The sequence below is a fragment of the Gopherus evgoodei genome, chromosome 8 (genome assembly GCF_007399415.2).
Source record: "Gopherus evgoodei ecotype Sinaloan lineage chromosome 8, rGopEvg1_v1.p, whole genome shotgun sequence".
Taxonomy (NCBI): domain Eukaryota; kingdom Metazoa; phylum Chordata; order Testudines; family Testudinidae; genus Gopherus; species Gopherus evgoodei.
The window spans coordinates 24,516,424-24,540,115 of NC_044329.1; the positions used below are offsets into that span (position 1 = coordinate 24,516,424).

Sequence of the window (23,692 nt, forward strand, 5' to 3'; positions counted from 1 at the left end):
GAATGCTGAAAACTTAGCAATCAGTTTATTCATATGTGTACTGAGACCATTAGATAGAAAGGCCTCAACTATAGATTTATTGCCCTGTAATTGGTTGAAGTACGCGCACACACACACACGCACACACACACACACACACACACACACACACACACACACACACACACACACACACACACAAGGTTGTTCTCTAAGCCTGCTGGAACGCAACAGTCAATAATGGGAATGAGTTACGGTGACTCCATTGCACTAGCATTTATTGAATATGCCAATTAAATCCATGCTTATAATTTGGTACAACAGGCACAGTGTGATTGGAATTGAATATCATCGTAGGATCAATGTTTTCTGCTCCTCAAATAAACATTTCAGCTTTGCCCTGGTATTTATGGAGCAGCACAAGACAATTACCCAGAAACAAAGTTCCATCCCATTGGCATTATCTTTGTAAATATCACTGTATCATCAACCTTTGACAACACAGCAAAAATATGCATAAATAATCCAGAAGGTTTTAAAGAGTTGAAATTCAGCAACTAAAGTATTGCGTTGGCATGTTATGCCTAGTGTGATAAGCACTAATAGCACCACTGAGATAACACAATGATACAAAGATATCATTTCAAGGTTCAGTGTGGCCAATGACCATTATTAGGAGAAAACAGTTGGTAATACTTCACCCCATTGTAGTACCAAACTATTTTTTCAGTCTACCCTGTGAGACATCTTGCAGCGTTAAGAAATTTAGATGTCAGTAGTATTGGCAAAAGAGAAAACGATGGAGTACATTTTCAGTCAGGCTAAGAGCCGCCTATCTTCATTCAGTTGTATCTTGCACCAATAATATTTACATATGCAAAATTAATTGTAGGCATATTCTGAGTACCTGGATCTCTAATTAAATGATTAGCACTTCCATGGGCAAGTACTCAGATTGAAACCTGAATTCTACCCTTTTTTGCATATGCTTCATAATTTGGCATTTAAGGCTAGCACTTTCAAAGGAACCTAAAGTTGTTAAGCACCCAAATCCGATTGACTTTCAATAGAAATCAGGCATGTAATTGCGTTAAACTTCTTTGAGAACACCTGCCTCATTATATTGTTTCTTGAATAATACAACATAAGAGCATGGGATTTTTTTTAGAATAAATCTTAAAAACACTAATGGGTACTAGTGTGCAATTAAATTCAAGTATACCAAATGAAAACTAATGATCACTATTGATGGGGGATGGGTTCATATGGTAACCTAAGAGTAAAAAATAACTTATGTATATACACCTCTACCTCGATATAACGCTGTCCTTAGTAGCCAAAAAATCTTACCGTATTATATCAAACTTGCTTTGATCCACCAGAGTGCACAGCCCCTTACCCCCGAAGCACTGCTTTACCGCGTTATATCCGAATTTGTGTTATATCGGGTCATGTTATATCGGGGTAGAGGTGTACCTACATCCACACATGCCCTCCCCTAGTTATCCTGAGATGCGCAGCCTCCCCCCCCGAATATTTATTAGTGGCGATAGCTCTGCTATTTATTCCAAAATCTCTTCAATGTCAGTGTTCAGTAGTTTTGTAATTATATTTTCTCCTTTTTCAGCCAAATGCCATTTTCATTCCTTACCCAACGACTAATAAAAACAGGGTCCAAGTGCTTAGAATGATCACATATTGTTTGTTTTGTTATCTGTTACTTCATGCAATTGTGTATCATCAACAAATTCACAAACTGTACTTCACTGTTGGATTGTCTGTCTAGCTCATTTGATAGATTTAACTAAAGCAAAAACACAGATCTAAAGACAACTCCAAGAGATCCCACTTAGTGCCCTTAACTAATTTATGCAGTTTCTCTTGCAGACCTCATTCTTTTTCATGCTTTATATTTATTTTCACAATGGGGGTTGAGTTACAAACTTCTGTATTACCATAGCTCATAAATTAACCATAAGCTTATCATGTGTAATTTTAATAAAAGCTTTTAAAAACATCAAATGTATTGCCATATGCAGTGCTATTATCAACTTTGTAATCTCAGAAAAGGTAAGGTGGTTAGTTTTAGAGGAACTTTCCTTTTTAAAACTATGATTTAAATATTTGCACTCTGTTTTTCTTTTCATACAAGTCGCTCTTAGAAATTATGCTGAAGTAGTGATCATTTGCTTTACAGAATACTGCTGCTACGTTGTATGGGATACATTTAACTGCATACTAGCAATGTACAGCAAGCAACAAAGCACTGGAGATTTTAACAGTTGAAAAGTGTGAACACCTTGTCTTTGCTACTGTGGTAAGCTGACCTAAGTTATGTTACTCCAGCTATGTGAATAATGTAACTGGAGTCTAAATAGCTTAAGGTCAACTTACCACGGTGTCTACACCACTCTGCACTGATGTTCTGGTGGAGTATTGGAGTTGACCGGAGAGCACTCTGCTGTTAATTTAGCGGGTCTTCACCAGACCTGCTAAATTGACCCCTGCTGCATCGATCACAGCAGCATCGATCTCTGGTGAGTATTGACATGGCCTGATATCTGTGCTTTAGCTGATGTGTGCTGGCCAAGAAACTGTGAAAAGAATGCTGAGGAGTATATGTTTTTGTTCTCAGGAAGCCCTGATGTGTTGCTCCAGCAAGGGGTGGCTGTTGTACTTTCACACAATGTCCAGCACGCATTGCAGGGTTGTTGAATGATTAATGAGACTCAGCATCCAGTTCCATACTGGCTGTGGGCATCTTACCATCATTGCAGTGTATGGTCTCACCACCACCTATGCTAATGATGCAGCTGCAGGTAATTTTTGCCAGCAACAGCAATCAAGATGATTTGTCATTCCTGGATGACTTTACTGGGCAAGTGGGAAAAGGACAATGACATTTGAGCAACTATGCTTGGGAAGTTTGGTGTCAGACGGAAGACCAGGAAAGGGTAGCCACTGCTGGAATCTGTGGCTGCCAATGACATGGTGATCACTGACCTGCTCTTCCATCACCCAAATATTCAAACGCAGAGCAGGTACAGCCTGGATGGGTTCACCAGGACTGTTATTGATCACGTCCTCATTAACAATCATTGGCAGTCAACGGTCATGGATGTATGCAGGAGCGGCGCCAGAGTTTCTGGTGCCCTAGGCAGAATTCGGGGGAGGCGGCATTTTGTGCGCTCCCCATGGGGCACGTGGGAGCTTCCGGTTCCACTCCCATCACGCCGTGGAAGAAGGACCCTCCGCTGAAATGCCGCCGGCTAGAGCGGCATTGTCATTGAGCTGCTCAATTGTCTGCCATTGCTTTCCGCTGCACGTTGGCAGAAGGTCCTTCTTCAGCGGCGCGACGGGAGCAGAACTGGAAGCTCCCGTGTGCCCCGTGGGGAACACACAGAATGCCGCCCCCTCGGATCCTGGCGCCCTAGGTGACCACCTAGGGTCGCCTAATGGAAGCGCTGGCCCTGGATGTATGAATTTACAGAGGTGTTGAACTTGACACTTGGCATCAGCCTCTGCTGACAAAAGTATGCCTCTGATTTCAAAGATAACAAGTTAATGGGCTGAAATTAAATTCAATTTCACAAAAAGCTCTTATTACAACCAAGTTATCGATGGCTTTCTGTTCTGAACTTCACAGGGAGACTGATGCATTAGAGACTGAAGTCTCACTCTGTCATCTGATGTCAAGTCAGTGTGGACTGGCACCTCAGATCTTCAAATGTAATCCATGGATCAGAAAGGACATGCTCACAGGCATTGGAACGAACAAAAAAAAAAAGACCAAGGCTACAATTTAAGTCTTCAAAGACATGTTTATCGAGAGCAAAATCAAATGATGAATGGGTCTGACTTTGGAATATTGACAAACCATTGTGTAAGAAAGGTAAGGAATCCTGGTGGTCAACTCAGGCTTGCCACAGGCACAACCTCCACACTCTCTATTCAACTTTTTGGTGTTTTCAGGGGAAAGTGGCACCAGCTTGTCCAGTGAAGAATTGAGATGGAAGAATCAGTTTGTTTGCAGGATCAGATGCATCGATGGGAAGATCATTTCAAGATGCTCCTCAACTGTTTATTGCCTGCAGTCCCTCTTCCATTTGAAGAGGGGCAGAAAGTTCCAGCAAAGTCATCTTCTTTCAACTAAGAAGAGATCCAGATTGCAGTCCAGTCCATAAGCTGAAATCTGGTAGGTACCAGGGATTTCTAACATTACCCCTGAGTTTCTGAAGACCAGTGAGAATATTACTGAACTGTGACTGCATAAAGCCTTCCAGCACATCTGGCATACTAATATCATCCCCAATGACTAGTTATTCTGCCTCCATTCAAAAGGGCAATGAATCTGAATGTTGCAATTACAGAGGTATTGTGCTAGCGTTGGTCTCAGGGTATGTCGACGCTACTTGCCGGATCGGCGGGCAGCAATCGATCCAGCGGGGATCGATTTATCGCGTCTAATCTAGATGCGATAAATCAACCCCCAAGTGCTCTCCCATCGACTCCTGTACTCCAGCACCATGAGAGGGACTGGCAAAGTCGATGGGGGAGTGGCAGCAGTTGATTCATCGCGGTGAAGACACCACGGTAAGTTGATCTAAGTAAGTTGACTTCAGTTACGTTATTCACATAGCTGAAGTTGCGTAACTTAGATCAATTACCTCCCCCCCAATGTAGACCAGGGCTTAGGGAAAGTCTTTGTTATTGTATTAATAACTAGAATTAACAATGTTCTTTATGGCAAAGGCTGGGATACTCCATGTGGCTTTAGACCTGGTCATTCCAATGTCAACCAGATCTTTACCTCAAGACAGTCTTTTGCAAACATGGCTGAATTTAACAAGCTGTGCACAGCACTTTCTACAGACTTTTGTCAGACCTTTGAGTCTGTGCATCAAGCAGGTTTGTGGGATCTGATGAGGCATCTCAATGTCCTGGGAAAGATAGTGTCATTGATAAGAGAGTTCTATGGAAGCTGTGGAATGGAAATCTGTGTTTGGGTCAATGGCAGATACATGGCCTGGTTTCCTATCTCCATGGAAATTTAGCAAGGTTGTGTTCTGCCACCAGGATTGTTCAATATTGGCACTAATTGGTTTATGGATAAGCTTAAGCAGGCAGGCATTGAGCAGACATCATTCTGCTTCAAGATGTTGAATACATCCCAATGTCTTGTTAGCTTAGTCTGGTGAACTGTTTCAGCTGAAGGCCGACCTGGTTGGGCAAGAAGTGGTGTGCAATGGCTTGGTTATTAATCAGGATAAAACTAAGTCCCTGCCATTATCATCAAACAGCCTCCAGCTCCAGATTACAACAAGTTCAATATTAACTTGTCCAGAGGGGCACTGAGTAGGTGGCAGATGTCAAATATTTGGGCAGCCTCATTGACAGTGCTGAAGATGTTTGAAAGATATGGATACACATGTTCCTTCTGCCATGTTTCAGGCTTTTCAGAGGTCTCTGTGGGGATGTTGTGACACCAACTCTGCTGTGTGAAAGTTAAATTTGGGTACTAAGGAAGGTTGAAGAACACCTGATTGATGTTTTTGATTCACATGTCTATGAGCTACTCCATGTTAAGTGGCAGTACAAGATCTGAAAAGAGATGAAAACCAGCCACCACATCCATTAATTTCAGTTTCAGTGGCTTTCCTGATATGGACATGTTAAAAATCAATGAATTACAAAGTGTGTGTATCAAGGAATGCCACTACACAACCAAAAACTTTGGTGGTGCAAAAAGATTGATTGTATATTTAGTTTGTCCATTACCAACAGACCACCTTAACCACTTTGCCAGAGAAAGTGATCCACTTGGAGCTCGATTTGCAAGAAGGCCACGTCCCTTTGGGATTTGCCATGACGATGCATTAGAGATGCCACGGCACAATCATTTTGCATCATAATGTATACACACACACACATTACATATACAGGAACTCCTCACTTAATGTTATAGTTATGTTCCTGAAAAATGTGACTTTAAGCGAAACGATGTTAAGCGAATCCAATTTCCCCATAAGAATTAACATAAATGAGGGGGTAAGGTTCCAGGGAAATTTTTTTCACCAGACAAAAGGCTCTCTCTCTCTTTCTCTCTCTCTATATATATACACACACACAGAGTATAAGTTTTAAACAAACTATTTAATACTGATACACAGTGATGATGATTGTGAAGCTTGGTTGAGGTGGAGGAGTCAGAGGGTGGGATATTTCCCAGGGAATGCCTTACTGCTAAATGAACTAGCAACTGACTGAGCCCTCAAAGGTTAACTCTCACAACACTCTACAGGGCAGCAGGAAGGGAAGGAGGGCAGACAGAGACACACATCCTGTGTGAGAGAGAAAAAAATGCACATTTCCCCTTTAAGTAGCTGATCCCAGGTTTAAGTACACTGCCTTGCTAATTAAATCAGTTTGCTGAGACCTGAGATGGCAGCTACTGCCTAGAAGCTCCCTTCTTCCGTCACGTGTCCCCCCTGCTCTATGGAAGATAGGGTAAGCAGGGTGCAGGAGCGGGGGGTGAGGGAGACACTCTGACATTAGCCTTCCTCCCCCCCCGCCCCCTCCATACAGCAAGCAGAGTCTCTCGGAGCAGCTCCAAGGCAGAGGGCAGGAGCAGCACATGGCAGTGGGGGCAGCGACAGCTGCTGCACAGGGAACTTAGGGGAGTGGAGAGCTCATTGGGGGAGCTGATGGTGGGGTTGCTGATCCACCCTGGTTCCAACCACCCACCAGCTAGCTGTAACGGGCTGCTCTTCCTGCAAGCAGTGGACAAAACAGGCGGCTGCCAAACGACATTAGAAGGGAGCATTTCACAACTTTAAATGAGCATGTTCCCTAATTGATCAGCAACTTAACATCAAAACAGTGTTATCCGGGATGACTTTAAGTGAGGAGTTCCTATATGCGCACACACACAGGTGCACACTTCTGGCCAAATATTCACATTTGGGTGCCTACTCACACATTTAAGTGCCTACAGGCACTTCAGAATGTAAATACCCATTTCAGGATTCTACTCCATGATCTTGCAACTGACTCAATATGCACAGATCCTTGTGCCTGCATGGAACCTTCAGTGAGATCAAAGGAGGCCTCCTGCAAGCACAGAGGTCTGCCTCGGCAGAGTCAAGTTGCAGAACAAGGTCTAAGTTATTATTTATTCATGTCCTGCAGGGCACTACTGAAGAATACTGAGGAAGGTGCATGGCAGGGCGAGGGGAAAGCTCTACCTGCAGAACAGGTTGAATTTTAAAGGGCTAAATGCATAAGTAAATGACTTAGGTGCCCAAGGTTTGACAATTTAGCTCCTCATATATTTCACAAGAACGTTTTGTTTAAATAATTATGCCAATCTCATATTGTATAGAATCTTTAATAACGAGACTTGGCACTTTTATCATGCATGTAAATCTAGGGATCTTAATGCATTTTACAGACATCAGCTAATTAACCCTCACAAAATTCAAGAGAGGTAGGTAAATCATAGCCGTATAAGAGAACTAGGAGTTTTCTCAGTGGTACAACAGGGAGACTATCAATACATCCAGCCCTATGCTGTTATTTGCAGAGGCCAAACTAATCTTCAAGAACCTCAAAGAGCTTTAGAGACTTCAATGTGACCCAGGAATCTCTTTCTACCAACTGGCCAAGGGCAAAAAAGGGGTGCACAGGAGTTACAGGGACTCTTCTGGGTATGGTATTGACATTCTTTTGGTGAACTAGAATGTGGTGTCAGGATTCTAATAAAAAGCCTGTGTCACAATGGTCATCAATATCACTGCAATACGCACATATGGACGTTGTATATGGGTTATGTATACACACTGGAAATTATGTTTTTAAGGTCTGTATCTAGGGACTGGTGACCAAGCAAAGTGAAAAATGGGTTTTCTTTCAGACAAGAAATGTTTACTTGTCTACATGTAAATTAAGTATTGTATAGTTCACAAAAAGCCACCAGAACCAAATGCTAATAAAGTACTGTGAGCTTCAAATAAAGAAAAGTAAAAGCAAACACTGTGGAGGGGGACCGTATCTGGAGGGGCACATCAAATGTTTGTTTTAATATATTTGGCCGACTCCTTCACCAAAGAGGTGCACAGGCAGTGAGTTTGCTTCCTGAAAGAGGGGTCTCAACCAGGTTTGGTTGAAAACGTTGGAGAGAACTATGGGTGAGATAAGCTTCTTTAGACGGGATTTCAACTTGTTAGTTAAGTTTAGTCTTTAGCAAGCGTGATACATTTTTTCTAATATTCTTGCTCACTATGACTTGAATCTCTGTTCTTTGATAATAAACATATCCTTGTTTTCACTATACATATACCTAAGTGCTGGGTGTTTAGCAGAGGTGTGTTCTGAGGTATAAATAATAAGCTGTGGTACACTCTTCCTTTGGGAACAGTATGTCTCAATTCTGTGACTTTTCAGTGGAAAATGGACTGGACACTGCTGGAAGTTCTCAGATAACTTGGCAGTTCGTATGAGCCTAGCGTTACCTGTACTGAAAAAGCGAGGCCAGTGGTGTACTGGAAGGTAGTGCTTGTGTTGCCAAAGGCTGGTGGTTTCAGGAAGCTGACCCATATCAGACACAAATAAGACTACCTCGCGCTAAGGTCAGAACCCTGGGTACCCATGTGGAGCATCACAGATAAACACTGATTTTAGCTTTTGATATGAGCCAAAGTGATTCAGGCCCTGATTCAAACGTATATATGCGAGTTGAGTTCAGTGCAACTCTTCAGATGCTCAAGTGTTTGTCAGATTAGAGCTTTATACAGTTGCATTTAAAAGGGCCAAGGTAAATTTACCATACTGCTTAACAGAGCTTGCTGAGATCTGGAATTAGTGGTTGATATTGCCTCCTGTAAGCTGAATGGGCTGCAATACCATTAAATAAAAAACAGCATGACAGACAAGTTAGACTTGATTGGTTTTGTTTCAATGCTATTTCTATTTTCATACAATTTGTTTTGCTTGTATTAAATGAATTAGGTCATTTGTTATCTAGGCCAGATTATTGTTTAATAAATAATCCACTTTTTGTTTAAATATTAATTAAAGATTTAGTACTCACATTTACTCTTCCAATTTATTGAGACAAATCAGCCATGCATGTATGCTATGCAGGATTTAAAATGAAATATACTTAACTAATTTAGGAATGTGACAGATTATGGTTAAAACTTCATGATATGCAGCTTTACAAATAAAGCATGTGGTTTCCTTTTTTAACCCACACTTGGTAAGTAACAATCTTTGAAGTATGAAATGCAGATTATAGAATAATATGCCAAATACCATGAAGAGAACTACTAACATGCAGTATATAAACAGAGACACACACACTGCACATGGGCACAGAGATATCAGTTCTACAAGTTGTATCAAAATGAATAGGACAGATCTTGCTGGATTTTGAATTAAAAAAGAACACATGCAAAAAGGGAATAAATCTAAAAAGTACTGAAAATACGTAATATTAGTGCAGAAAAACTGAAATAGAAAATTAAATATAATGCATTATAGCGTGTCAGTCCCACTGGTCTATTCTGATCTTTCCATCTTAAAAAATATTCTGAAATTTCAAAAATATTCAAGCAACATATTTGCATATTTAGTTGTTTGAGGATAAAAACATTAACACACCTCTGAATATATTTATTACAATTTTAAAATGTTATGTTGATTAGAAAATCTCTAACGGCAAAAAACAAAGGAACTTCCTGCATTTTCAAGCCCATTATTACAATATATATATCTGTACTAAAGCAGGGCCTAAAGGTCACAACTGAAATCAGACATCCATTGTTCTAGACATTACATAAACACAAAGCAAGATGTAGTCCCTTCCTTGAAGAGCTTACAGTCTAAGTCTCTGATACTACAACTTGTCCCCTTGGGTCCATGTGCAGCCATATTAAAACTGAGAGGTGTCTCTCCACCCCAAACCAAACTTATTACAGGATCAGGACCTAAATAGCCACTCAGCCTAAATGAAAGATATCCCACTGACTGCAATGATAGAAAGGTTTGTGGGGCCTGATTCAAAGCACACTGATGTCAAAGTTAAAGATGTTAACTTAAGTGGGCTTTGGATCAAGCTCCTACGGCACAGAAAAAAAGTACTGCCTGATTTTAAGAATAGCTGTATTTGTGGGGAAAGGTGACACAGAGTATCCATTTTAATGAATAAAGCCTTTTGACTGATGCTAGGTCTTGAGTCAAAGATGAACATTTCATCGGGTAAATTTTATCCTTTAAAATTATTGTTTTTCTTAGAGAGAATAGTTCGCAAGTTGTCTGTGTAGAAAACTCTTGTGCAGCAAAACTCTCCTTTTCTCCTTTTCCTTGAGGTGCCTGGCTGCTGCTAGGATAACCAAAGCCAGCAGAACAAAACATTTTTTTAATAGGAAAAAATAAATTACTTATCAATGTCTCCTATCACAAATCAGCAGCCCTTTCTGTTCCCTGGCTCTAGCAGAATTCAAACCAGCTGTAGTGTTGGACATATACCCTTGACAACCTCTGAGTGATATCTGTTCAGTATAAGAAATTAAATACATTTTGCTGCTTTCAAGCTTTGCAGAAATTAAGTCATTTTCTGTGTGTTTCATTGAACTTTGTGCAAGGGATATTTCATCCAAAGAGGAAGCAGTTCCTACCATTTACATATTATAAAATGGTAGCATAGGACCCCTCATTAGAATTGGTACACTAGTTTCAATTCTAGTTTATAGCAGATAAACTTCCACTATAGAAAGCATTAGACATCTGATTCGAATATTACATTATTTTCACATTTTGAATGCTGGTCTGTCAAAACACATAGCTGATAGCAAGCAATGGTGACAGCACACCACTGTCTGCATTCATTACTTTATCATAGCATCCCTGCAATTTCATAGCATACCATGAATGATAATGGCCTGTCACTGTAGCCACTAGGGAATAGTATTTATGGAAGTAATGCTAGAACACCATGCTGAAAATAAGAGCACAGGTAGAAAAATCCTGACATAGTTGTGGATTTTCAACCTTCAATATCTTTAATGTTTACACAGTAGGAAGGGATGGGGAGAGAAGGGAGAGTACAGAGTAAGAGGTCCATGTTTTTATGGACAAGTGGTTTCCCCTCAGTATTTCTATTATTTGATTTTCAAATGGAAGAATCTCTGCTTTGTCCTGAACTAGCAACACAGTTCCTTATAAATACAGATCCAGCATTCTTCTCCCACTATCAGCAATTCCATGCATATTTCCAAGAATGCAGTTAAGTCGTGCACAGGGGGGAAATCCATCTGCTATATTTTCAATTCTCACAAATTTTTCAATATTTCATCTGCATACTAGTTTAATATAATATGTCAAGAGTTGACTAGAATTCATCATTTATCATAGGACTGGAAGGGATCTTGAAAGATCATCTAGTCCAGTCCCCTGCACTCATGGCAGGACTATTATCTAGACTATTCCTAATAGGTATTTATCTAACCTGCTCTTAAAAATCTCCCTCCCTAGCCAATTTATTCCAGTGCTTAATCACCCTGACTGTTAGAAAGTTTTCCTAATGTCCAACCTAAACCTCTCTTGCTTCAATTTAAGCCCATTGCTGCTTGTCCTATCCTCAGAGGTTAAGACAAAAACAAAATTTTCTCCCTCCTCCTTGTAACAATCGTTTACATAATAGAAAACTTATGTCCCCCCTCAGTCTTCTCTTTTCCAGATTAAAGAAACCCAATTTTTTCCATCTTCCCTCATAGGTCATGTTTTCTAGACCTTTAAGCATTTTTGTCATTTTTCTCTGGACTCTCTCCAATTTGTCCACATCCTTCCTGAAATCTGGTGCCCAGAACTGGACACAATACTCCAATTGAGGCCTAATCAGCACAGAGTAGAGCAGAATAATTACTTCTTGTGTCTTGTTTGCAACACTGCTGATAATACATCCCAGAATGTTGGCTTTTTTGCAACAGCTTTTCACTGTTGACTCATATTTAGCTTGTGGTCCACCATGACTCCCAGATCCCTTTCTGTAGTACTCTTTCCTAGGCAGCCATTTTCCATTTCGTATGTGTGCAACTGATTGTTCCTTCCTAAATGGAATACTCTGGATTTGTCCTTACTGAATTTCATCCTATTTACTTCAGGTCCTTTCTCCAGTTTGTCCAGACCATTTTGAATTTTAATCCTCTCCTCCAAAGCACTTGTAACCCCTTCCAGCTTGGTATCGTCCACAAACTTTATAAGTAGCAGAAGGGTAGTCGTGTTAGTCTGCATCTGTAAAAGCAGAAAAGAGTCCTGTGGCACCTTAAAGACTAACAGACGTATTGGAGCATGAGCTTTCGTGGGTGAATACATGTGTCATGCATTTGACGAAGTGGATATTCACCTACGAAAGCTCATGCTCCAATATGTCTGTTAGTCTTTAAGGTGCCACAGGACTTTTTGCTGCTCAAACTTTATAAGTGTACTCTCTATGTGATTATCTAAATCACTGATGAAAATATTGAACAGAACCAGACCCAGAACTGATCCTTGAGGGACCCCATTCATCATGTCCTTCCAGCATGACTGTGAACCACTGATAACTACTCTCTGGGAACGGTTTTCCAACCAGTTTTACACCCACCTTATAGTAACTCTATCTAGGTTGCATTTCCCTAGTTTGTTTATAAGATTATGTGAGACAGTATCAAAAGCTTTACTAAAGTCAAGACATACCATGTCTACCACTTCCCCCATGTCTACCGCTACACACCCATTCACAAGGCTTGTAACCCTGTCAAAGAAAGCTATCAGATTGGTTTGACACGATTTGTTCTTGACAAATCCATGCCGACTGTTACTTATCACCTTATTATCTTCTAGATTTTGGCAAACTGATTGCTTAATTATTTGCTCCTTTATCTTTCCAGGCACAGAAGTTAAGCTGACTGTTCTGTAATTCCCCAGGGATGTGCTTATTTCCCTTTTTATAGATTTGCACTATATTTGACCTTTTCCAGTCTTCTGGAATCTCTCCTGTCTTCCATGACTTTTCAATGGAATAGCTCAAATATCCCCTCAGTCAGCTCTGAGAGTATTCTAGGATTCATTTAATCAGGCCCTGGGGACTAAAAGACATCTAATTTGTCTCAGTAATTTTTAACTTGTTCTTTCCCTATTTTTGCTTCTTCTGATCCTACCTCATTTTCACTGGTATTCACTGTGTTAGATGTCCAATCACTACCAACCTTCTTGGTAAAAACCAAAACAAAGTAATTAAGTACCTCTGCCATGTCCACATTTTCTGTTATTATTCCCCCTGTCCTTGGTCTTCCTCTTGCTTCTAATGTATTTGTTGAATGTTTTCTTGTCACCTTTCATGTCTCTAGCTAGTTTGATCTCGTTTTGTGCCTGGGCCTTTCTAATTTTGCCCCCTACATACTTGTGTTTTTTTTTTATATTCATCCTATGTAATTTGACTGAGTTTCCACTTTTTGTGGGACTCTTTTTATTTTTAGATAATTGAAGATTTCCTAGTTAAGCCAGGGTGGTCTCTTGCCATACTTCCTATCTTTCCTATGCAGTGAGATCATTTGCTCATGTGCCCTTAATAATGTCTCTTTGAAAAACTGCCAAACTGTCTTCAATTGTTTTTCCCATTAGAATTGCTTCCCATGGGATCTTATCTACTAACTCTCTGAGCTTGCTAAAGTCTGCCTTCTTGAAATCTATTGTCTTTATTTTGCTATTCTCCCTCCTACCATTCCTTAGAATCATGAACTCTACCATTTCATGATCACTTTCACCCAAGTTGCCTTCCACTTTCAAATTCTCAACAAGTTCCTCTCTATTTGTCAAAATCCCATCTAGAACAGCCTCTCCCCAATGGCTTTCTCCACCTGCTGAACAAAAACTGTCTTCAATACTTTCCAAGAATTTATTGCATAATCTGTGCCCTACTGTGTAATTTTCCCAACAGATGTCTGAGTAGTAGAAGTCTCCCATCACCACCAAGTCCTGTGCTTTGGATGATTTTGTTAGTAGTTTAAAAAAAGCCTCATCCACATCTTCTTCCTGGTTAGGTGGTCTGTAGTAGACCCCTACCATGAAATCACCATTGTTTTTTTTTACCCCTTTTATCTTTATCCAGAAACTTTCAACAAAGTCTGTCTCCTATTTCCATCTCAACCTCAGTCCAAATGTATATATTTTTAATATATAAGCAACACTGCCTCCCTTTTCTCACTTCCCTTAGCAAGCTATATCCTTCTATACCAATATCCCAGTTCTGCATATTATCCCACCAGGTCTCTGTGATGCCAACTCTGTCATAGTTGTGTTTATTGCTAACTATATACTAGTAATGCTACTACTGTTAGTGATGGTGGTCAATGGTGATTAACCAGTGGAAAAACATTACTAAGGGTCATAGAAGATTCTCCATCACTGCCAATTTTTAAATCAAGATATCTACTCAAATTGGATAAAGAATAATTCTGAAGAAATCCTATAGCCTCTGTCAGACTGGATGATGGTCCCTTCTGGGGTTGGAATCCTTGAATCTATGAAATTACGTATGTCAAGTTTAAGCTAAAACTAGATTTAATACCTTGGCAAAATCTTGTTGGTGGTGCCTGACTCATTTACACAGCAAAAGGGAAGCCAGGTTAATGACAATCTGGCAAATAGTGTCAGTGTTCCACATATCTGATGCGAGGTTAAATGACTTTCCCATCCACTTCACCAAGTCAACAAATGAGAACACTAGTGACCTGAGTGTCAATGCTGTGTCAAGGAAGAGAGCCAGAAGGTGGTTCTGCCTATGTTTTTATCCTCATTTTACAGATAGGGCAGCAGACCCAGAGATAACTGGCTTGCCTGGAAAGCTCTGTGATTAGGGGTTAGGTAGCCATTGAGTTATTAGAAGATCTGGAATGAAATCCCTTGCCAAATTCCCATTGACTTCAATGGGGCTAAGATTTTACCCCAGGGATCTAATCTCAGTTCTACTGCTGATTTTCACTCTCTAAAAATAGCCCTCTACTTCCTCTCATATCTGCAATACAGGATTTTTGATTTTCCACATACAAATTGAGCACAAAAGATGGTACTAAGGTAAGCATAACTAACCTAAGTAACTGTAAAAGCTGGTGAAGAAAGCTGGAAAAAAATGAGCCATGAAGGCAAATAACCTCTAATGAGCTGACTGTAGCATATAACGTGGGTAGATGATTTATGTTTTATGAATACAAACTCCAAATTTCTGAACAAGAAAAGGTCAATACTTTTAACATTATGTAATGAAAACGAAGTGTACAATTTACCAGTTTAATTCCTAAGGGAAGATGGCTCCAAGAAAGAATGATCAAAAGCAGAGGTGAAATTTTAGTGACTGAAGTTCTTTGTAGGTTTTGTTTGGTTGGTTATTTGTTTGCTGTTTTTCTTATTACTCTGTTAAAAGAAAAAGTATAGGAGTGAATCCATAAAAAAGGCAAAAAGAAATATACAGGACTTTGAATTCCATTAGCCATATGCAAAATGGACTTGCTTCACTAGAGCTGTGCAAAATGTTTGCAGAGGAACGTAACTGCCTATAAATCTTAGCTTAGTTGTGGGCTTGGTTACAAACTCTGACAGGTCTGTGTACATTCTGAGGCAACCAGGACTGACTTATGGTTATGCACTGAAATCATGCACTGAAGTTTCATGTGTTTTCTGTGGGAAAGCAGATAAAACCCAGTGGTTCTGGCAGTGATTTGTTTTGATATTTTGAAGCTATTTCAAACTTCAAACTCAGATGGTCAAAGGAATAAAGTATGCATCCATATTCTCCCAGTAACAAAATGTACTGTATATCTAACCTTAGAATTTGATTTCAAACAGATGGTAAATCATGTAAAATCTACCATAAATAAAGAAGTGAAAAATCTTTAATAAAAACTATTTATCTGATGTCAAAGTCCACATGAAGAGATGGAAATTGACTTATAAAGAGGAGCGGCAAAACCAACATCTGTACAATTAAAATGTGGTCTAGCAAAGAGATGTAGGCGGGAGTAGCAGCATCATTTAGGACTATATAACTCATTAAGTGAGAGCCTAATCTTCATTAGACAAACAATTTAAAGCTCACCACTGACTAAAGCTTCTGCTGTAGCTCATACATTATTCTCAATTGATTCCACATATACATAGGTGTGTGAAACTTACGCACTTGGAAGAGGCAGAGAAGAACTAGAAATAGGTTGTATGTGGAACCAAAATAAATCAGCCACCTAATGCTTTAAGAGACAAAATATCCCTTTGAATTCAAGTCAGCCTTATAGTAAAGAGGAGAGAAAAAGGAACACTATACATTTTACAGGAAAATGATGACTCAGGAGATAAACAAAGTCTGTAGCTGAATGAAAAGCTGACCCCGGAAACACAACCTGCGTTTCAAATGATTTACAGATTGTACAGACTTTGCCTTAGTAGATTGCTGGATGAGCACAAAGTGATGAGGCAGAATAGCAGAATGTTAAGCGAAGCCAGAAGAAGAGAGGATAAAAGTTGTTTAACGACAGAGTGAAGCAGGATAGGTGTGTGCGAGAGACATGAATACCTTCCTCCAATAACAGCAGTAGGAGGCTGACTTACTAGCATTATTCTCCCAGTCAGGGGATATATTTAAATGTAGAATTATTTTCTATAGTTAGAAATGATACCAGAGGTGATACTTAGAAATCCAGCTGGGGTGGGAGAGGGAGAATTTCTCTCTTTGCAAATCCTTTTTACTGAAGTTGATGGGAACTACCGAGTCTAACTCACTCTTGTTGGCTGGGAAATGGTTTCATAGGGCAGAACTTCTTGATGGAGGGGCAAGGGCTCTCTGCTGTGAATTTTGTGTCGTGCCCCATTGGGTGGCATGCTACTTCAAGGAGGGAGAACAGTAGGGCAGTATTTGCCAATATTGTCTCTCCCTAGTCTTGGAATCACTACCTTCACCCAGCTTTCAAACGATAAATCCTTTAACAGAACCAAGCTTGCTAGACCTAGAAGGCAATGGGATGAGAGAAGGCTAATATAAAATCAACAGTAGTAAGTGATAAAAAAATTCTCCCTCCAATGTTCCTGGAAAGAGCAATGAGAAGGGGTGAATCTTCACCTCCTAAACATTCACTCTACATTCAAATACAAATTGAACCAAAACTTAGGTCTGAAAATATTAGATGAAGCTTTTCCCTTTTCCACTACTGTTCATTTTTAGCTGTATTTTTGCACTTCCTTGCTATAATCACATTGGAAGCAGTAGGTATATTCACAAGATTTCACACCCAATTTTGCAGACCTAAAAAGGTTCAGATACTTCAAATTTTCATCAACACGTTGAGGCAGTCATACAAATTAAATGCAATCTCCAAATTTATCAGTTTGCCCGTCACTAATATAACTACTGCCAGTAAAAATTTATAAGTGGCAGATACCCCTCAGAATACAAGTAAATACATTACTTAACATAGCAAAACTAAAAGCCAGGTTCTTTCACATAAAACACTGACATATTTGAGTCTAAGAAGGCAAAAAGGGATAATGAGTTTATATGGGAGAAAAATTCCTAATCAATGCTTCTTTACTTTGGAATGCAAATTTATAATTATCTTTTCCTCACTGGCCCCAGTGATCTACCATGTCCATGAAATTATGCATTGCACACATTAGTCAACTATTAAACCTCTCATTTGCTATTACTAATGGTTTCATACTCCATTGAGGCAGCTTGTATAACTTCCCTAAAATTATACTCTAATCAATTTCTATAATAATTAATAATGATAATAACACTTGGCATTTATTTTCATCTTTAAATACTTACAAACATTAACTAAACAACCTTTCAATTTAACTTTATGTTCCCCTTTCCTATTACTCGGTTCACTATTCCCATTGAAAACCCTCTCTGGTGTTTCTCCATTATTTATCTGATCAGTACAGTGCAGCTTTTCCTAGCAATCATACAGATCATAGGTTTAGACTGTATTGAAATTAAAATTGTATTCAAATAAAATTAACAGATGAAGCTTAGGGAAAATTAAATGAGATAAAACAGATAAAATGTGATCAGATGAAACTGTTCAAATCTCTCTCAAACACAGATACACAAAGTGCCGTAAAGAGAACACACACACACAACATTGTAACTGACTCCTCACCAAAGCCCTTTCATGTAACTTTATCTTTTTAAAAATAGCCTATCACCTGCAGGTGAACACTTTTCACAAAGTGATCACTCTATATCTGACCTATCACTCCTGTTCTCAAAGGAAACCTGCACAACGCTTTCAAAAGACAAGCCTGAGAGTTTAAATTCATTACTCTACTAGACACTAAAAATCATGAACCGAACAGAGACACTGGATTTAAGGTTTATTACAAAAATCTGTAACCCACTAACTCCCTCTTTTTGTCCTATGACTGAATGTCACTCTACCTTGAATAGTCCTTTAGAATACGTGCTGACTACTTCCATTAAACAATTTGTTCCACCTTGCATAAACTTCAAGAAGAGCTCTGTGTGGCTCGAAATCTTCTCTCTCACCAACAGAAGTTGGTCCAATAAAAGGCATTACTCACTCACCAAACTTGTCTCTTTTGGTTGGAAACAGTCAATCGGGCAAAGTATACCAAAAGAGAAAAATAATATTTCATTTCAATTTCCTGGATATTTTGGGACAATATAGTTAATCTCTTTATTTCATTTGTATGTAACAAGCACCACTATAAATGGATGTGGATGGGGAGTAGGGATTTAACTCACTGACTGGTAATTAAAGAATAACATTTATGGAATATTTATATTTTAAGATGTTTTCATACAGAGCATCCCAAGTACAAATTCCATAGTTCTTACATTTGTTGGAATATGCAACTCATATAGGCAACACTGTGCCCTGAAGCACACCTCTGTGTAAAGAGTTGAATGCCCTGGGAATGGTCTTTGCAGTAATTATGACTCCTCCTGTTGCTACAGTGGGATGCTGGAAGATCCTATTTATCTTATTTCTTGATGGGATAACAGCTTATTTCCCCCCACGTGCCCAGCCCACTCTGCTGACAAATGCGTAGTGGAGCAGAGCCCCATGCTCATTTGTGGGAGGGTGAGCATCAGTTGTGTAACGCTCTGGAACTGGACATAAGATCCAGGTGACACTTATGTGATCATGCCAGGGAATGGAGGGCTTTACTTCCCTGCACGTCTGCCTTAGGGACAGGGGAAATGTAGTTCAGAATAAAGTAGAAATAAGGCTATGATTATAACAAATCAAAACCTTCTCTAGCTGCTGAACATGAGTATGGGTATCAGCCAAAAAAGACAGGTCTAATAGGAAAATCCAATCTAAATACATACATCAGAGTCTCTAGGAAAGAACATAACACAGACAGACGGGATCGTGACCTCATTCAGATGGTGTCAAGCAGGCCTCCAAAACAGCATTGTAAATATTAATATTTTAGCCAGAATATCATACACATACAAGGCCCAGTCATGGAACCCACATATGGACTGCAGAATGCTTCCTGTGCAATATGCAGTGCCCTTAACTTCTATTATAGTCAAGGGGAGCTGAAGGTACACTGGTATCCAAGGTTGGGGCCCACACTGTACGTTGAGAACAGAGGAATTGCCATAATGGATGAAACTAGGGGTACATCCAGTCTGGGATCTGTTTCCTACAGAGGCAAGCATCATACTCTTCAGATGAAGGAACAAAAAACACAGCAGTGAAATACGCTGTGCAGAGAGAATGGTTCTTCTTAACCCTTGTTAGTTAGAAGCTGACTTATAGCCTGGAGCAGGAAGGTTTATATTCATTCCAGTCCCTTCTCTCCCCCCCGCCATTCTCTCAAGCTTCCCCATCCTCACTATCCAGATGTTCTTGTTATCCAGCTAAATATCCTGCTAAAGTCTTGGCCTCACTAATAAATTGTGGCAATGAATTCCACAGGCTAATTTTGTGAAAAAAAGCTTCAGTCCTAGGCTATCAGTTTTACACAATGGAATTATATGAAGTAAAAAACAATGTATAATTAGAAATTAAGAAAACCTCCCTGGACAATAGGTCATGTGCAATAAAAGTCAGTAATTTTCAAAATGTTCATTTTCAATATCTTTTAGGTTCAATGACATTATAAATGTTTCCTTTAAATGGCATGAAATAGCTAATTGTGCCATTACCAAAAACTTAACACAAGAGCCTACAAAAATTAATTGATCCTGACTCCAATATTTCTTATTAAGATTTTTTACTGTCATTACTTTCAGAAGGAAATATCCATCTCAATATGGTTTGTTCTTCACATGCTGCAATTTTTCAATGAAATGCTTTGGCACTAAAAGTTATTTACTTGATGGCACACAAAGAACATGAGCAAAAGAACACAACACCGACTGGCATGTGTCTCTTGTGGCTATTATGTTTCCTCTTAAAAAGAATTTCTGCCCTTCCGCTCATTTCATTCATGCTGGTTGGCCAGGATCATAAATACCACAATTTCTCTATTGTAACAGAATTGCCAACAACTCTCTACATCTATGAAGGATTCTTGAAAGCATTAAAAAAAAAGCTATAGAAGATTAGTTGCTCACTAGAAGGAAATGTAGCCTAGGGCAAACTTTGCATGCAAAAACACCCCAAAGAATAATTCTTAAAGAAGCAGAGTAGAAGTTGGCATTAGCTAACAATAATATTTAGTAACTGGACTGCAACAATGCAATGTAACTTTCAATGTGAACAACAAAAGAAACATGAAGATAGACAAATGCTTGAAGCAGCAGTTTATTTCTTACTGCCTTTGTCTTGTTTTCCCATTTGTGTATTGGTAAAACTGTATTGTGTATTGGTAAAACTGAAATTCACATACAGAAACAGATGAGACAGAAATGGGCATCTACAGTACACAACAGACACTGGGGAGATGACAATGGGATAAAACAGTAGATGAAAAGATGGGGACTTATTAAATAAAAGAACCCTTTGGTAAAACAATCCATTTCATGAGTTGTTGTGAGGTTCATTTCTATTATAAATTATTTCTGTATTGTGCTCCAGTGTAAAATGTACTTTAATTCGCTGGAGGATTTATCTGAACTTAAGGTGAAGCATTCAAAGGTTTTTGTATGTGTATGTGTGCGATTCTCTCCCCTGCCACACGATATCAGCTATATTGCTTGGATGGCCTTTCTTTGTTGATCCTGTGCTGATCAAATCTATCATTAGAATTACTACCTATGATTACCACAGTAAAAGGCACCTGTAGCTAGAGGTAGCCATTATCAGCAACAGATTGGGGCACGAATGAGGCAAAGGTAGCCAGTGGGCACAGCACGCATTGCCTGGACAGCAGCTTTCTACTAGCAAGGAAGAGTAGGTAGCATGGGGAAAAAAAGATGACAAAGCCAAGAGGGGAGGAAATTGGGAGAGGCCAGATGGGTGGAAGCTTAACCCTCTTGAAATCAATAGGAGTTTTGCCACTGACTTCACTAGGATCAGGAATTTGCCCAAAACTGGGGTAGAGCTGGTGTATGCAGGTCTAACAGAATGGAGTAGGGCATGGGATAAAGTTGTGGCCTGAAGGGAGCTCAGCAGGGGAAATGGGCACTTGCTAGAAGTTCAGGGCTTATCTATACTAGAAAAGTTGCACCCATTTAATTCAACCAGAATTTAATTGATCTAGTTAAATCACTACAAGCCCCTAATGTAGACATCCAGAAAACAGTTTCACCTTTGTTTAAATTGATTTCACTTGGGTCAATAAATGACCAAATTGAGCTAAACCAACTTAAGCAAGAGTTTGCACTGGTTTAGAGTGATTTAGTTAAATCAGTATGACTTTTCTAATGTAGCTCAGGCCTCTGAGACAAGGAAGGATAGAAGGGACGTTCACAAGGAAGGGAAAGAGACAACCCAATAAATGTGGGTTAACTTGCATATAGTAGTTCAATGTTTTATTAATTTTTCATTTAAAAATAATATAACAACCAGACACAAGACTTCTACAACAGGTTCCATATGACTGGAAGAAAGCAATGCCGCTTTGTGGTCAGAGATAACAGGGTAACCTGCATATTATATGGTACATAGTGTATGGTAAACAAATCTCTTGTATTCTATTCTCCATCAGGATTTTAACTTGATGAAGCACAAGAAACTTAGTACAGCCATATTATCTGCCAGTCAACTTACAGAGCCATATATGCCTTCGTATTCTGAACACTCAGACATGCCAAGTACAAAACACTGACTGCCTAATAATATAATAGGAGCCACTGCAGCATGTGGCAAGTGCCTAATCCAGCAGTTCTCGCACAGTAGGTCGGGACCCCAAAGTGGGTTGCAACACCGTTTCCATGGGGTTGCCAGAGCTGACAGACTTGCTGGGGTCCTGAGGCTGAAGCCTGAGCCCCCAGGGCCAAAGCTGAAGTGAGTCAGCCCTGGGTGGCAGGGCTCTGGTTACAGGCCTCCTGCTTGGGTCTGAAACCCTTTAGCTTCAGCTTTGCACAGAGTGGTGGAGCTCAGGCTATGGCTTTGGCTCCGCTGCCCAGGGCGGCAGGGTTTGGGTGGGATCAGGCTTTGGTCCCCCCTCTTGGGGTCATGTATTAATTATTGTTCTCAGAAGAGGATCACTGTGCAATTAAGTTTGAGAACCCCTGGTCTGACTTTTGGTAATCCTGACCTTTGCAATATGTCTGTAGTCAGGAAATGAAGATCTGTCTCTTAGTAGCACAGCTGAATGTCATTCTATTATTATTTAAGGGTAGAAATTGGCACAGAAAACTCGATACACACACACACACACACACACACATATAAAACCACAACAAAACACCATCTGCTGGTTGGAGTTTAATGATGTAGCCCCCAGGAATGTCATGGCCAATACCACAACCGGCTCTCCTCAGAGAGCCCCCAGAGTACCTGCCCACCTTTGTCATACACGGATGCAATCTATAGAGGTGAATCAAACCCAAAGGAACCGGACTGGATTTTCTGAACAGAGCTGCTCCCTTTGCTTCACTCAGAAAAAATGGAAACTAGTCACAAATAGCCAGCAGAGAATTCACTTGGCACAGAGCATTCTTTTCTAATGCGAGCAAGCTGACTCAAGATACTGGGCATGCTGTCACCCTTCCCAGAAAGGTGTGTGTGGAGAGAGCATGGAGGATTTCTGCTCTGCTATGCCTATCCTCCACTGGTGTAGGGTCCACTAAGGACCTCAAGCCACAGGTGGAACTTTGAGTTGCCTATCAGTAGGTAGCATTGCGGCTGGCCCTGAGAATCAGAAAGCTAAAACAGGTCTCAGGACACCTCAGCGCCCAACTTCTTGTGCATAGCAGAGCTCTGACACAGGAGAGAATCTGCCCTTATATACATATTTTTTTCTTGTTCCAAATTATTGACAGGAATTTCCCATAAACATTTCCCCAGATGAAGGGAACTGGCATTTTACACCTTCTACACCAGAACAAAATATGCCAGTTCTCTTATCAGCAGCTCCCAAACTAAATCTTTTCTCTAGATTTTTCTAAACAGTGCAGAGTGTTTACCATGCAACTCCATTTGACTTTATAACCCCATATACAGCTCTGAAGAAAATATGAGAGGTTCTTTTTCATAAATTTTAAAGTCTCTTAAAAGTTCACCTGCATTTCACTTTTCAAGACGAACTGTCGAAG

General features: G+C 39.8%; 1 protein-coding gene and 1 long non-coding RNA gene across 8 annotated transcripts in view; one reads left to right on the forward strand and one right to left on the reverse strand.

The window, feature by feature from the left end:
• GABRB2 (gamma-aminobutyric acid type A receptor beta2 subunit) overlaps window positions 1–23,692 on the reverse strand; it is a 278,489-nt gene that overhangs the window by 111,338 nt on the left and 143,459 nt on the right. The window lies entirely within an intron of this gene.
• Window positions 2,279–18,927, forward strand: LOC115656456. The gene is made up of 3 exons (XR_004001668.1): window positions 2,279–2,347; window positions 5,038–5,042; window positions 18,915–18,927. It is a non-coding gene; the product is annotated as an uncharacterized LOC115656456 (long non-coding RNA).